Genomic DNA, 15,520 nt, shown 5'->3' on the forward strand with positions numbered 1-15,520 from the left:
TAAATTTCAGACTCCACAGGCTTTGGTTAGCATGTTACACCGTCACAAACTTTAAATTGTAATTATTAAAAGACTGAACAGCTATGTCCTGTTTGGAAAGGTTTCCAGCAGAAAGCCTAGTTTCTCTAAAAAGAGCACGGGAGCATGGCTCTGATTTGCTTTCTGATTTGCATTGAACAAATCAAAATACTCGTTGAATAATGTCCTTTGGACAGAGGAAGCCATCCATCCATCCATTCGCTTCCGCTTATCCTTTTCAGGGTCGCGGGGGGCGCTGGAGCCTATCCCAGCTGTCATAGGGTCAGTCATTGAGTCAACCAAACAGAAGCAAATCTACAACAGAATGTCTGAAAGAGGAAAGAATCAATGTGTTGCAATGACCCAGCCAGATCTCATAAGCAAACCTCAATGAAATGAAGCAATGTTGTAAAGAAGAATGGGACAAAGTTCCTCTACAGTGATGTGAGAGACAGAGTTATTGCTGTTAGAGGGTCCTACAAGCTTTTGAATCATGGGCTGGACTACCAACATAGTTATTTCTCAGAGAAGGTTTCACAGTGAGTAGTTTGTTTTTAAATATAATTGTGTTATATTGTTGGCAGCCAGTGTCCCAGATATATGAGCTGTGAGACAATCGGAGTACTCATAAAGGCACTTTTTTTTTTTTTTTACTCACGATTCATATCAACCAACTTTTCAAGGTTGGCTTAAGCTGACGATGGGGTCTCATGAATAAGGGATAAACCTCTGGTGTATGATGAGACCTCGTGAATTAGCTCACTGAAGGTCACTCACAAACTGAAAATATATTAGTGTGTATCGTTTATAATATGCATGGGACAGTCTGTATGTATTAAACAAAGCTATTTATAAAATATGTTCCTCTGACAACAGAACACAAAGGATTGTCTTTATTAATTTATGGGTATTTAAATGTGCCATTGTTGTTTTGTTTTAATTAATAACCAACTAATAAACAAACAGATAAATTACGCTCGTGCATTTATCATTTAGAACCACCAACCAGCCTCCAAAATCCCAAACGCACACCCATCACTGCTGATGATTTTTCAGGCTCTTTGGAGAACTGTGCTAAGGTCACTGACAGTCATTTGGGAGGAAAACTTTAAATGGAGTTTCTGTTACATCAACAAACTCTGAGAGCTTTAAAAATAGGTGTTTACATGATGATTACATGTTAGCTTCAGCGCTTTCAGTTAGCAGGCAAATACAAGTCTCTGCCAGCTTCAGGACAGAAAACATGAAATTTGTTTTGTTTTGTTTAATACTTGAAACAACAAAAATTTCAATTAACCACACATGTTACACAGAAGATTAAATTGTAACATGATTGCAAAAAAAATGTTTTTTTGAATCTGTTGCTGTTTGGACGTAATGATATTTAAAGAGAGCCGTGTGAAGGTCTGCATATAGGGACACAAGCCTCTTTTATTATTATTATTATTAGAATAAGACGTATTCCTCTTGTGTTTTTGATCAGTCGTGGATCTTGCATCTGGGTCTGACTGGATGACAAGGACAGGATGTAAATATGGATTTTTTTCCTCCGGCTCAGCACAGAGCGGAACATTGCTGTGAACCGAGTGTCAGGTCAACATGGTTGCTGCTTGTCTGTCTCTCTTCTTTGTGGTTGTTTTTCATCGTAGCGCAGCCGTGACTGGAGACTGTGAGTGCAGAGAAGTGATTGTGTTGGCAGTCGCCGCTCTGGTTATTTGAGTCAGTATACCACATGCATCACCGCGTGGAAACACAGATATTAGAGTTTTATTTGTGTACAGAAGTTGGTTTCCACAGTAAAGGGACCACTGTTTACAGACTTTAACAGGAGGAGTATATGACCCAGTTTGGTATCAAAATATTGAGCTCTGTTTTTACCACCTAATGTGCTTTATTTGTATGAACTTGAGTTTACTGCTGCAGCTGTGCACTTGCATCTTTCAGAAGCTGATCAGTAAGCTACACAAGATATCTGAATCTCTATCTCTCCATATAGCTATAGATGTGGATAGTGTGTCTTTATTTTTACTCCATTTCCTCAGATTTGACAAGATAAAGGTTTGAGGACAAGTGATGCAAGATCTTTATTTTTTCTTCCTGTGATTGAGTTTTCAAGCTCAAACATGGAAGAACTTGGTAGTAATTGTCAAACTGATGAATAAGAGACATGAATAAGTCATTTTTTTTATGTGTGTGTTTTTTTCCTGCCATGTCAAATTTCCCATGTGGCACATCGATGACTGAAGTGAACAATTCTAATATTCTTTTATTGTTGCCATTTATCTTCCTAACTGAGCCCGTTATTAGACTTACAGAATACCGTTTTGCCAGAGAGTAATCATTTATGGAGCGTAATATAAAAGTGTGGAAAAAAATCATGCGAGTAATACAGCTAAAGTTTCTGTTTTTGATTTTCTTTTTTTAAAAACGTCTGTTTTATTACACAGAATCATTTTGAAAGGTACAAATGTCGCCTCTGTGTCTTAAGCCTTTGTGCTGTTATTGCTCTGGCATGATCTCAGTTTCGTTCAGTCGGTTGACGTCTTATCCAGTATAACCATCGTCTCGAGGGCAAATAGTTGAAGACAGATAAAATCTCCCGGCTTTGCTTTATGTGGCCTCACATGTCACTGCTACGACCTGAAATCCAAGCGGATCAGCGTTTGACCCTGAAGACTCTGACAGCAGTGACCATTGATCTGTTTGTGTTCCTTTGGTTTACTTTCACGAGGAAGAATAGCATCTACATGCGCAGCTATTATTGTGAGAGACTGTATGTAGGTTTTTTCATTAGGTGCTTGTTAAACCGTGCATGCCTGAAGTGCCTGCGGTCGTAACTTTTACAAGCCAGCTGATGGCCTGTAAGTTACAGCTCCTGCTCCAGTTATATTTCAGAGCAGCTGTGGAAGATTGCTTTTCCATTCTCATCTGTCTACAATTCAAATGGCCTCTGGAAGTGTCTCAGTAACTAGTGGAAGTTTCACATAAACTTCTCTGGCTCCAGGGAATCGTACGTTTTGCCATTGTGTTTTATTCGGCTTGTGCAGTGTTGAGGGTGTAACTTAAAATAATTGGCCTAAATAAATGCAGATTTTTTTTTTAATTCCGATGATATGTTGTGGCTATGGAGTAAAAATGTAGATTATGCTTTATTTTCACTTTTTGTATTTGCATGCAGAGTTTCTTTTTTGTGACTTTTACAGTGTTTTGGACTGTGGCTGGTAGCTGCAGCTGTTTTCAGACTCAGCTGTTGACTGGCTTGTTGTCAGCTGGACTCTCATTCTTCCACTACAGAACAATGCTGACTTTGACTAATACGAAGGGGAAATGTTTATGTCCTTTGTATCCGTAGTATTTATTGTATAAACTTGATATTTGAGAACTCTGTCTATCTGTATCTCAGAACTCTCACATGACTTTCTAGGTCTACAGTTCTGTAACCTCAGCTTGTTACCTTGCAAAGCTATTGTAATATTGCTTGCAGCTCCTGGTGTACTCCCTCCCCTGTCCACTTTCTGGCACGTTTAAGCAGTTTCACAGATATTCATGAGGTCTCAAGTATCAAGATTAGTACCAGCTACTCTGTGCGGTTAAAAATAGTCTACCTTTTTTTTTTTTCTTTCACCCCACTTAAATCGCTTACACACATTTCTTTCATTTCTTTAAATTTTGTCCTATTATCAGAAAACACTACAATTATTATATACTTTAAACCCATCTGTAATATTTACTTTATTTATTATTGTAATAAGTTGGTATATTTTATCAGAAAGGATGCAAGGGACTCCCCTGTTGACTTTACAATGGCATTATGAACAAACTTAATGGTTTATTTCCGTAAATAAACAATATGCTCCTCTTTGTTTTAACCATTTGTTGTCTGTGAATAGCTCTTCTTTTCCTTGCCCACCAAGACTGAAAGTCATGCTAACCCTCAATCTTGGCAGATCAACTGATAACGGCTCATTTCCATTGCTCTGCTGATACTCTTTCACACATGTGACTGGCAGTTCTCACATAGGTTTTGGTATTTAAGCCACTTCAGCCCGCCTATAGATGCTGCATATCTGCAAGCTGCTTTGCAACCTACCCCCATCGCAGCTCACTACTTTTCATGCTGTGTCTGATTGACTCCTGTTGTTGGCTGGCTGTGTGGCAGGCAGGGGTCAGAAATAACTTGCAAAGTTTAAAAAAGAAAAAAAAGAAGTATTGAACTTAAACTAAGTATAATATAATGCAGTTCAAAAAAAAAAAAACCCCAAGGAACTCAAATCTACAAATTACCCGAAAGAACAAATTGCAAGGGAGGACACAACCATGACACAACAAAGAGCAGAAGGAAACTGAGACAATAACTACAAACACAGGATAATGAGGGAATGGGCAGCAGGTGGGAGGAGAGCTCAAACTAATCACAGATAATTAGAAGGGGAAGTAGAAGGAATACAAGAGCTCACCAAAATAAAACAGGAAACAGTTAATACTGACAAAGACTAAGACACATGAGCTTGACACAGACAGAAGGCAAAACGCAGAGACAAGAGAGTAAGGACAAAACGCAGAGCTGAGACTGGGACAAACTGGACTCAGTAGGTAAATATCGACCTATCAACGTTAGAAGCAAAGACAAACTCAGAAGCACTGAGAAATAATATCATACTCAAAGGACTAAATATAAGAGTTGAACATAAATCACTTCTCAAATCTTAAAAAACTTAAATGACATAGTTGCATCAGGGTTGTGAGAGCCAGTTGTTGCTCTACAAAGAAAACATCATGATGCACAGATCAGGCGATGAATCAAGAGGTTGGAGTATGCTGGGAAGATTAAGACGATCGCTGCAGTTTCTGGAGACAGATTAGATTAGATTAGATGAAACTTTATTAATCCCTCGGGTGGGTTCCTCCGGGAAATTCAGTAGCACAGCACCGACAGAAGTTGCATGTTACAGATACAATAAAGAGGAATGAGAGTAAGCATATAAGCAGAAATATACTATATATACACATATATAAATACAGAATATATAATATGGATAAATAGGACAGCAGCAGTTTAGAAAGTTAAGATGCTTTTAGGAAGGTCACACAGTTCCTCCTACTTTAACAAGGTAAGTATCTGGCATTTTTAAGGTCGCTCATAAGCTGACCTGTTAGACTGGATGTAAGATGATTGATCAGTTTCTGAGGAAGTGTGCTCAGCCTTTAATATATTATAGTGAATTTACATCCCGAAGGCTTGTGTGATTGCTTGATCTCTCATTTGTTTAAAAAAAAATTAGATTTACTAATGAACCTTTGATTGTTGCGATCATTTTTCACTTTGCTTGATTTACGAGGTTTTATGAATGAAGCTGAGACTGCTCGTTTAGAAAACACTCTTTGCACCTGTCTAATACAAGCTGCTTTGGGAATTGTAATAAATCAGAAATTCCTCAGAGATCAATTTACAAATTTGTATGCAGCGCCACTTGCTTTGATGAAATGTTGCAGACGCTGAGAGTTCAATCACAAACCCATCAATTTTCTTTAAAGTTTCAACTTGTTTTGAGGAGTAAAACTAACAGCATTAAAATTTAAGCCCACTTTGTATCCCAGTGATTATGCAGCTTGCACGCAGCTCTCTGTGGGGGTTCTTATGTGATTTTGAAGCCCTGGAAAAAAAAAAGCTCAGCACATGAAAGTAATGTGGTTTGTCCCCAATACAAGAAATCTGGTTTAGAGATGATCCATTTCACTGCAGTGTGACTTTTTCCTGAATGAAACGAGAAAGGTGTGGGGATTTGGTGCTTTCTGAAGCTACTGGGATGCCCAGCAAGCAGTTCTGATGAAGCAATAACACACTCCAAACCACCATTTCATTGGTCTGTCAACCAAGTAAAGCCTGATATCTTATTCTTCTCTTCCATGTAGCCCAAAAACACATCAGTGAAGCTCGCCTTTTAAACTGGGCAGGCTGATTGTGGTGTTCTAGATAGAGCAGCAAATGTGTATTAATCCAAAGCATAACGTAGCTCCTGATAAAAGCACAATATATCCATGTCACTGTAAGGTTTGTTATACAACACCATGGCAAATTATTTGACGTATATTTGTCTTCCTCTTGTTCTTCTTCTTCCAGCTGCTTCCTTTAAGGGTCGCCACAGTGCATCATCTGCCTCCATCTCACCCTATCCCTAGCATCCTCCTTGGTCACACCAACCCTCTGCATGTCCTCCTTCACTACATCCATGATTCTTCTCTGAGGTCTTCGTCTCTTCTTGCTCCCTGGCAGCTCCATCTTCAACACCTTTTGTTCAGTATATCCACTCTCCCTCCTTTGCACATGTCCAAACCATCTGAGCCCTGCTTGTCTAACTTGGTCTCCAGACTGCTCAACCTCACCTGTCCCTCTGATATATTCATTTCTAGTCCGTCCATCCTGCTCACAAATCTTCTACTTTGCCACGTCCAGCTCTGCCTCTTTTTTCTCTAAGTCTTAGTCAGCGCCGCCGTCTCCAAACAATACATCATAGCAGGTCTCAGGACCATCCTGTAAACCTTCCCTTTCACCCTCGCTGCTATCCTTCTTCCACAAATCCCCCCTGAGACTGATCTCCACTTGCTCCACCCTGCCTGCGCTCTCTGCTTCACCTTTCATGTGCATTGTCTGTTGCCTTTGATGGCTGATCCCAGGTATTTAAACTCAGATTAAAACAAATATCCTGTATATTCATGGCCTATTTTTAATACGTCACTTGTATTAAATGGTCTTGATGTTGTGACAGAGTCAGGAGGGTGAGTCAGAAAGTTTTGACACATGGATGAATTGAAGGGTGATAAATGGAAGGAAAAATATGAACCCATGAATCATATTGTGATTACCTTTATCCTATCCTGAAAGCATTTTCATCCCTAAGGCAAAGGTCTTTTTAAGGATAATAAATCTGACGAACATAAGGAATTTTCCAACTTAGGGATAAATAAAGCGCATTATTATCTTTATCTTTAATACCCTCATCAACAGAGCAGAAGGTATGCTTTGATCCAGCTGAACACCCATTACAGATTTGGACTCATGTATTAGACGTCATCAAAACTCCATCCCTCCAGAAAAGCTGCAGAGACTTTCATTATCTTATCAGCTTTCTCTATTTTTTGTGCGAATCTATTAGTGAGATTGAAGGCTGAAATAAGGAACCGTGTAATCTTTTGCTTGCTCACTTTGTACTCGTGGTTTTTTATTAGGCTTTAGTTATTATGCTTTACTTTTGCATTTACATATACAGTATGGAATTTCTTGTTTTTTTATGAGCCTTTATGTTATAACATATAAGGAGAATTCACAACCTCTGCAGCGACTGCAAGCAGTAACCAGAGATGAGATGTATTCGCTTATCATCGCTCTATATATTCCATACCTCTAGCTGAGGCGTCCTTGAAAAGGAATTGAACCTCAAATCAGTGGAGTGCCCTCACCAGCAGCGGGGAAAATGTTTTTTTTTCTTGTGAGACATTAAAGAGGCATGGCAGTTTAAACGCAAGATGTCCAATGTGTCACTATTCATGATGAAAGGATGAAGGACAGCTCCACTTGCGTAGTAAGTGTGAATTTTCTCCAAGTCTGCAGTTCCCCACAGCGCTGTGGGGTGTTTTCATGTATTTTTGGCTCACTGTTTTACTTTATATCCTGTGACTTTACTGCTTTGGTTCACTGCTACTCTTCTTATCAACCCAATAAACCCACTGTATGCTCCCACAGCAACCGAGAAATAAAATGAGCGACTAGCTGGTGAACAGTGGTCTGTGTGAAGTGGATCAGTAAACAAGTAATAGCTTTACCAAGTGACCAAAGAGTCCACACTTAACTTCATATAGCGCATATGCTGACCATGTCAAGGTCCAGATATGAAACTTCTCAGTATTTCTGAGTAGTTCTATGAATTAGTGCCTGTCACCGTAACTTTGAGATCACAGCAACAAGGGATCCCGAGCAGAGACTTGAAAGCAGCAGGACGTGTAAATCAGTTTCATCAAGCAGACATAAAAGGCTGTAATCACGAGTTATTGGCAAAACAGAGAAGATCAAGATTTAATTTGTTACACCCCAGTTCAGCTTTGCAATTTTGTGAGCAATCGATGATTAAATGCACTGAATCAGGCATATTTGAGTTTATGACTCAATTTTCTTTTCCAGTGCATGAAAAGCACTTCCTCCTCTGTGTTCAAATTTAGGTGGCTGTTATTCCTTCCAATAAGACATGTTTATGGTGCGGGATAAATTGCTCAGCCTCCTGTGGATACATGTCTGTGATTGAGGACAACAAACAAAGGATTTCCCAGCGGAGTGCTGATCCGGCTGTAAAGAAGAAGAAGACAAAACAGGAAGATTCTGAGCCAGAGAGTAAAATAAGACCTCAGTGCTGACACTTCATAGACAATATATTGTGTGCATGCTTTGTAGCAGAAGTGGCAGAATATTTCTGTCTTGGTAAAATACTGTGGTGGTGGTCGACTTGAGTAAGCGGAGCCTGGAGATCTGACCTGATTTTACAGTTATAAGGGCTTCAAAGGGAAGCATAAGCCCAAACGGTAAACAGGTCTAATGCTGCATCACCATTTAGTTAAAAACAGTGTAAACAGTGCAAAGCCTCCACATCGACGGCACTAAACTGTGTGTGGGATTTTTCTGATCGTTTTTAGGTGCTATGTACTTTTGGGGTTGTATTCCTCGTCAGCTAAACCTTTTTTGTTTGTAAAACATTCACATGCCTGTTTTTAGAAGTCAGTGGGATTTGTGGGAAACAGGTTTAGACAGTCTTCATAGGAACTAGAATAGAAGGTTTATAGCCTGCCACACGCGTGCCTCTACTATAGGTTTGAAGCTGGACTTAGAAAAGATTGGCATAGCTATTTTGACATTACCAGTTAGCTTGGGAAACACCATTACCAAGACTTAGGAATAATTAAAGCAATAAGAAGACTTCCAAATGAAGGAAATTCTCATCTTTGAACATTCAAAGATGACTTCAGGAACCGGTGGACCGTGTGACAGCAGCTACAACTGTCTTTTGTACCTTTTATGTGAGAAACCACATGACCACTAACCACATGGGTAACTTTTCTATCACAGAGTTGGCTTCCTTAAAGCACGGGTGGGCAATTACTTATCCCCAGGAGCCACGTGAGAAACAGGGACTGCTGTGGAAGCCGCTCCAATAATGTGAACTCAATTCTGCTCAGTATTAATTTTCTGTCTTTGTAAGCGTGTGTGGTAGGGTTACAACAATAAGTTTATAAATAGGTCAAATAAATTTTGAGCAGAACGGATTTCAGCTTACTGAAGTTCCAGTTCCTCACGTGGTCTTGGGGAAAGAAGCATAGACTTCTTTATAATCTTTTTTTTTTTTTTTACATTACTGTTTGTCCATATTTACAAAATCATGTTTGTTGCAGCCAAACTTCATATGAAGAACCGAGTTATACGCCCATGAGAATTTATACAGTCTGACTTCTTTTTGCATCAATAGGAGGTGGCCCTACCTGGTCATTAGAAACAATGAAGAATTAAAGAATTTCCATAGTAATACCACTTTTGCACTGGGAAGCTACATTTTATGTACACTTTATGAAAACCATGGAAGCTAGAACTGCAGTTCTCCAGACTAAGTAAAAGAATAAGTAAATAAATGCTTGCTGTAACTGAACGTTTGAATCTTCAGTGAATTTAAAAAGAAATCTTGTTATTCTTTTCATCGTGTTTTTGATTCAAGATGTTGATAAAATGGATGCATTTTTGATTCATGATTTTTAAACCATTTCAACTGTAGGAAAATACCACTTTATGTCTTTGGTCATGAAGTTATATAATATAAAATACTGATGCTGTATTTTGATTTTATGAAATAGAAATGGAAACAATAAGCATCTGAATCCAACTGCTCTCTCTTTCTTCTAGTCTTATTGCAGTTATTCATGTTTGTATCCTGGTGAAAGGACCCAACAACATCAATAACAGAAGGCCACTATTTTCAGTTCAGCAGCTTGTAAAACCTTTTTTTTTCTGCATTACTTACACTGTTGGCAGTATATCTCACCAAACAGTAGCTTTCAGGAAATTAGAAAAAAAAAAACAACCCCCAAAAAACTCACATTTATGATATTGGACGAATGGAACATGGAAGCACTTTTTTCCTCAGTGTGAACTTGAATTTAGTGGTCATAGTTGGCAAATTTAGTTACTTTTGAACAGAAATATACTAACATATATGCTGATAAAGCAAAATAATCCATAATTTTCACATTGCTTGTTCTTTACCTTTCATGCAGTGACATTATTTACCCATTGAGATTAAAAAATACGTGTAGCCATCTGTGCTCTAGGTGTACTCTAAGATATGTGCAGGGGCGCTAACGGGGGGGACCCCAGTGTTCCCCCCCCCCCCCCCCCCCCCCTTTTAACTTAACATTAACTTGTTATTTATTCCTGCTTAAAACAGATTATTATGGATTTTTGTTTTGCCACATCTTTTAAGTAACCTTTATTTGACAACAGCATATTGAAACTGAAACTTCAGTTTTTGGTCTGCCACCCAATATCTTTAGCTGTCCACCCCTGTGAAAAAATACATGGATACATGTAGTCCCTGAAATGTGTAGTTTCTCTTCATATCTTCGTTTTTTCTCCGTGGATTTATGATGCCAGTATTCTTTAATCGGGACATTTGAAAGAAGTAACATTTTTGGCCTGCAGTACTACCGATTGTCCACTATTAGCCATCACAATGGAGTCATGTTCCACCTACCAGGGTAGAGAGACAGCTATGTGACTGAAAACTATGGATTGCTGGTGACTACAAATATCACAGTAGTGTTAATTTCTTAATCAAGTTTTACTAGTTCCCAAAGTGATGTGGAGGTTTTTAAGCTTTTTATTTTCAAGGTTAATTTTATCCTTGAAAATGTGACAGAGGGTGTCACATTGATGCGTACGATTCCTTTCGACGCAAATATCAAAGCTCGACTTTCCTTCAGTGGCTGCCTTTTTATAATTCTGCTTGGCTTAACACAAACTACTGTTTGGGATTTAGGGTGGCAATACATGGATTATAGAACACAGAGACAGAACACTAACAGCGACAGAGAAAAGCCTCGTATCCAGCGTGCCTTTGAGGTGCCTTTTCACATAATTAATCTGCCTAGCTTCACTAGTCTAGTGCCATATTTCACGGTCTAATTATATGATGTTTTAAAATCTTAGCTGATGTTTAAACATGTAATTTAGGTAGAGTAATGGCGCATATAATGTTTCTTACTTCTAATCACTGCGAGTTTTTCGTGAGGAACTGAAGGAGCGAGGCTTTGCATTTCAATAAACCCACTTGATTAGGGAGTATTCTTGTTGCTGTTGTTGTTTTTCGGCAGATACTGTTTACTCTGAGCTGTGCCTCCCAAAATTCCCCCACCCCACCCTTCCCGCTCCTTTCCTGGAGACAGCTCAAAGACCCCCTGCTGGCAGCTCAGCGGAGCAGCTTTATCTGGGTTCTTCGCTCGCCTGTCTTTCCACAAGCCTCGTCTCATTGTGTCACCCCAATGTGTCAGCCACAAGCTGCAAGTCACATTCACAAACTGCATCTCAGGGACGAGAGAGCCATTCATTAGAGCATCAAAACCAGCTCCCACAACAAAGGTTCACTGTTTCGTTTCCCATCCCTCCATATGCATGTAAATTATTACAAATAAAGAGAGAGGAGAGTGGATGCTCTGCTGACAGCGCTTAGGGGAATTTGTGTGCAGAGATAATTTTCAAAGTTCTCTCTTTAAAGGGTTACTTTGAGGGATGAAAACGCTGCGTACATGCGCTGTAACACTTTCCTGCTGTTGGGTAAAATATTCAAGACAGTAAGAAGTGCGTGGAGCATGGGCCAGCAAAACCGGCTGTCTTCAGTATCGCTCTAATATTATATTGCTTCAAATCTTTGTTTTACAAATGAACACAGAATCCAGCTGCTCTCTGACCCTTTACTATTTTCAGGAGTGTGTCTTTATTGAGCGTTTACACCTTTGCAAGTTTATACAAAAGGCTGGCGAGTGCAGAGAACCAGGTCATATAATTGGAAGCCAAAAGGAAGCATCATCAGTGTCATATTCTGTATATACAACATCATCTTTCTGTTGGGGTGTGGCACTCTAATACACTCCTGCTGCTTCCTCAAATGCACGACTGTGACCCACTGTCCTTCTGCATATCATGTAATGCTAATATAATGACTCTCCTCTCCATTTCCTGCCAGATCATTCAGTCTGCCAGCACGTCCACAGCTCACTGGCCAGCTTTAGTTTTGCATCTAGTTTGGAACTCTTTTCGCCTTCCTGTGCCTCAGGCCCGCTGCCTTCTTGCGTGCACTGCCTCGTCGCCTTGCTCCGTTCATTCTGCCACCGCCTGACAGCTTTCCACTCGCCAACTCAATAGCTCATCAGCTCCGCTGAGAAATTCTGGTGTGTCTCTGTACCACTAAAATTGATTAAAAAGCCAGAAAATGGGGAGAGTGGCATCAAGATCCAGCAGGCGTGAATGACAACAGATGCAATATTAAGTCTGAAATAGCATTTAAGAAGGAGCTGTGGTGTTAAGGGGGTTGCAAAGTGCACAAGGTGGCAAACGCACAGCAGCTTAAAAAATCGGGCCCTTTGCCAACTGGCCAGCTGCAACTATCAGGTAAAATTCATGTTGTAGTGTATCTCCAGATCTCTGTCTGAAGAATCTTAAGATATACTGTCAGTGTGCTGACTCAAAGTGGCATTTAGATGTAATCCTGAACTTGGCAAGGTAGAGTTCTACTTCAGCAGATTTCCATTTCTCAAGAATGCTGAGGTAAGACAGGCCAAATATGACTACTCAAAATAAAAGTAAATTTATTTTGTAAAGGTATTTATTTATTTATTTAAAGTGGGAGGGTGTTGGAATCCTATTTCAGTTATTTATTTACCTTGGTGTCAGTTTTTTCTGACGTGTGCCTTAATAAATATGTAAAATGTGAGTAAAGTCTGTGTTTTTCCACTTTAAAAAAAATAAAAACATTTTATGACTTGCTGAACCAGATTCCAACTGCAAAAGCAGACATTTAAGAGCGGTTTTAAATTATGAGCACACTGGAGGAAGGCGACAACCCAAATTATATTTACTGTCAAAAAAGGAAACATCTTCATCTCACAAGCTGGTGACAGAATAAAATAGTCCCTCCACTGAATGAAGCCGCTTTGCTGAGTCATATAACCGGAATTGAACATATATCACCGGCTGGTCCATCCCTCTCTCAGCCTCCGTCCCGTATCTGTCCATGAATTTCCCCAGATTTTTATGAGATGCGATATCTTGCGCTCTTCCACTTTATTGTTTTCACATTCCTCTCCCCAGAAGCCTGGAAAAATGAATTGTACTCATGTAAGCAGAATACCGTCACCGCAGTAATCCGGAAAGGAAAACTATTTATTCCACTGGCTTCTGGCAGCGTGGATCTGTGGAGCTATCTAAGCCCTGTGGTGTGATTGCATCCCACACAGAGTCCACGCAGGCAGGTAGATGGGACTACTGCAGCACGAACCAGCATGTCAGCCGCCTTCCTGTCAACCACTGAACCCCCTTCTCTGCAAGCACATTTTAAATAAATCAAAACGCAATATTTTGTTGATCTTCTGATGGTTAAAAAACTTTTTTAAAAAGAAAAGTCTTGTTTTCTTATCAGGATGGATGGTTGGTATCTGCCTTCTTGGCTCCTTTGGTGCATGTTTAAAAGACAGGAGGACGGAGGGTGTCTGTTTGTACAAAAAGACCAGTGACTATTACTTTGCATCAAAAGTAACCTCTAAAGTAAGCACCAGGTTTAAAGTAGTAAATGGTGCGACTTGGTTACAAGAAGTGTAATAAAAGTGTAACAGCTGTGCTGACAGGTCTAGATGGGAGGAACCCAACTTTAAACACCCGTATGAGACAAACAACGTTGTGAAAGTTGAGTCCAAGCATTACTTTTGCCTGAAGTGGGAATCAGAGGGGATCACTGATTAGCCTCAGTGATAAGTTGCTTTCTTAATCCTACACAGCTGTTCAGCATCTATTCCCTGAGTTCTCTTCATATTTGTGTGTTAATGCTTTTAATTTCTCTATTAAACATGAGTTTAATGAGTTTGATTATTCATTCAGTGATTTTTTTCCCTCAAAAATGATTCACTACTATCTTTCCAAGTTTTAGGACTCTCCTTGTTTTCTTTGCTTGATAGGTCACTCATTTGTCCCTTCTGAAATGAAATAGCATCTTTTCCATGATCACATAATATGCCTTCCAACATTCTTATTCTTTTCTTATAATGAAAAGCTAATCACTGCATCAGTTTGGGTTAAATAACCCGTAGCCCATCAAAAATATATCAGTCACTGCACTGATTATGTGATGGAAGGATTTTACCTGTTTGCTTAGTTAAATCCAGCAAGTGATTTTTTCCCCCCTTTGGCCTGACTGCATATGTTGGCATTATAAAAGGATCCTTGTGGCAAAAATGTAATGCCTGTTATGTGCATATTGAAAAAAAACAACCATTCCTCCATACTCTTTAAAAAGTTGAAAAACACTTCATTTTGAAGGTGAAAATCTCGTAAATTAAACATAACAAAAAGCAAAGTAACAAACTGAATGATGAAACTGAATGATCAAAGTATTGTGAATATTTTAAAGGCTGAATGGAGTCTGTGGCTAACCTTCATAGTGATGGGACAGACATGAGAGTGGTATTAAAATCCTTATGTTAGCTCATAAATACGAATCAAACTGAAAACTACAAATGGTTACAAAGTGAAAAAGGCTTTAAAAAATACATGGCAACGATACATGGATTTTCCTGGATATGACAATCTCATCCAAGGATAAGAACACTGATATGATGCAAATACAGTAATATCCAGTGTTAAGGTAATCCTGTAAAGTTAGTTAGGCTTAAATGATGTTTCAGGAATGGATCAAAGTACCAGCTGCTCAGAAGCCAACCAGTGATCACCTTAGAAATTCAGAAATGGGAATCTGTGATCAGAGTCGGTACGTCCTTGATAGAGAGAGCTTTCAGATGTGAGCTTAGAGTGAAACTAAAATTAAAGACTGATTCACACTTTAAACATTTAGACGCTGATATTCAAAAATGCTGGAGCTGTGTATGTGAATGTGAAAACGGCTTGTTCACAGAGCTTTGTTCTCACAGGAGATAAAATCTCAAAGAGCAAACTAGCATTTGGTTTGGAGAAAAGCATCAAAACAGGCTTCTGTTGCTTCAAAATGGCACAGATTACATTAAACCTGACCATGTCGCAATAAGCTAAATAGACAGAAGGAGCAGAGCAACATTTAAAATGTTTTTGAACACATCAGGAAGGCGTCCTACCTGCATTAGCTCACAGAATCAGCTAAGCTGATAACTAGAGGCGCAGTTAGGTGTGTTCATCAATGCACAGCCTTGTTTGAGCAGAGAGGAAAAAAGA

The sequence above is a fragment of the Mchenga conophoros genome, linkage group LG1, assembly GCF_057382185.1.
Source record: "Mchenga conophoros isolate Kocher_MC1m ecotype Shallow Benthic linkage group LG1, M_conophoros_male_GT1.1, whole genome shotgun sequence".
NCBI lineage: Eukaryota > Metazoa > Chordata > Actinopteri > Cichliformes > Cichlidae > Mchenga > Mchenga conophoros.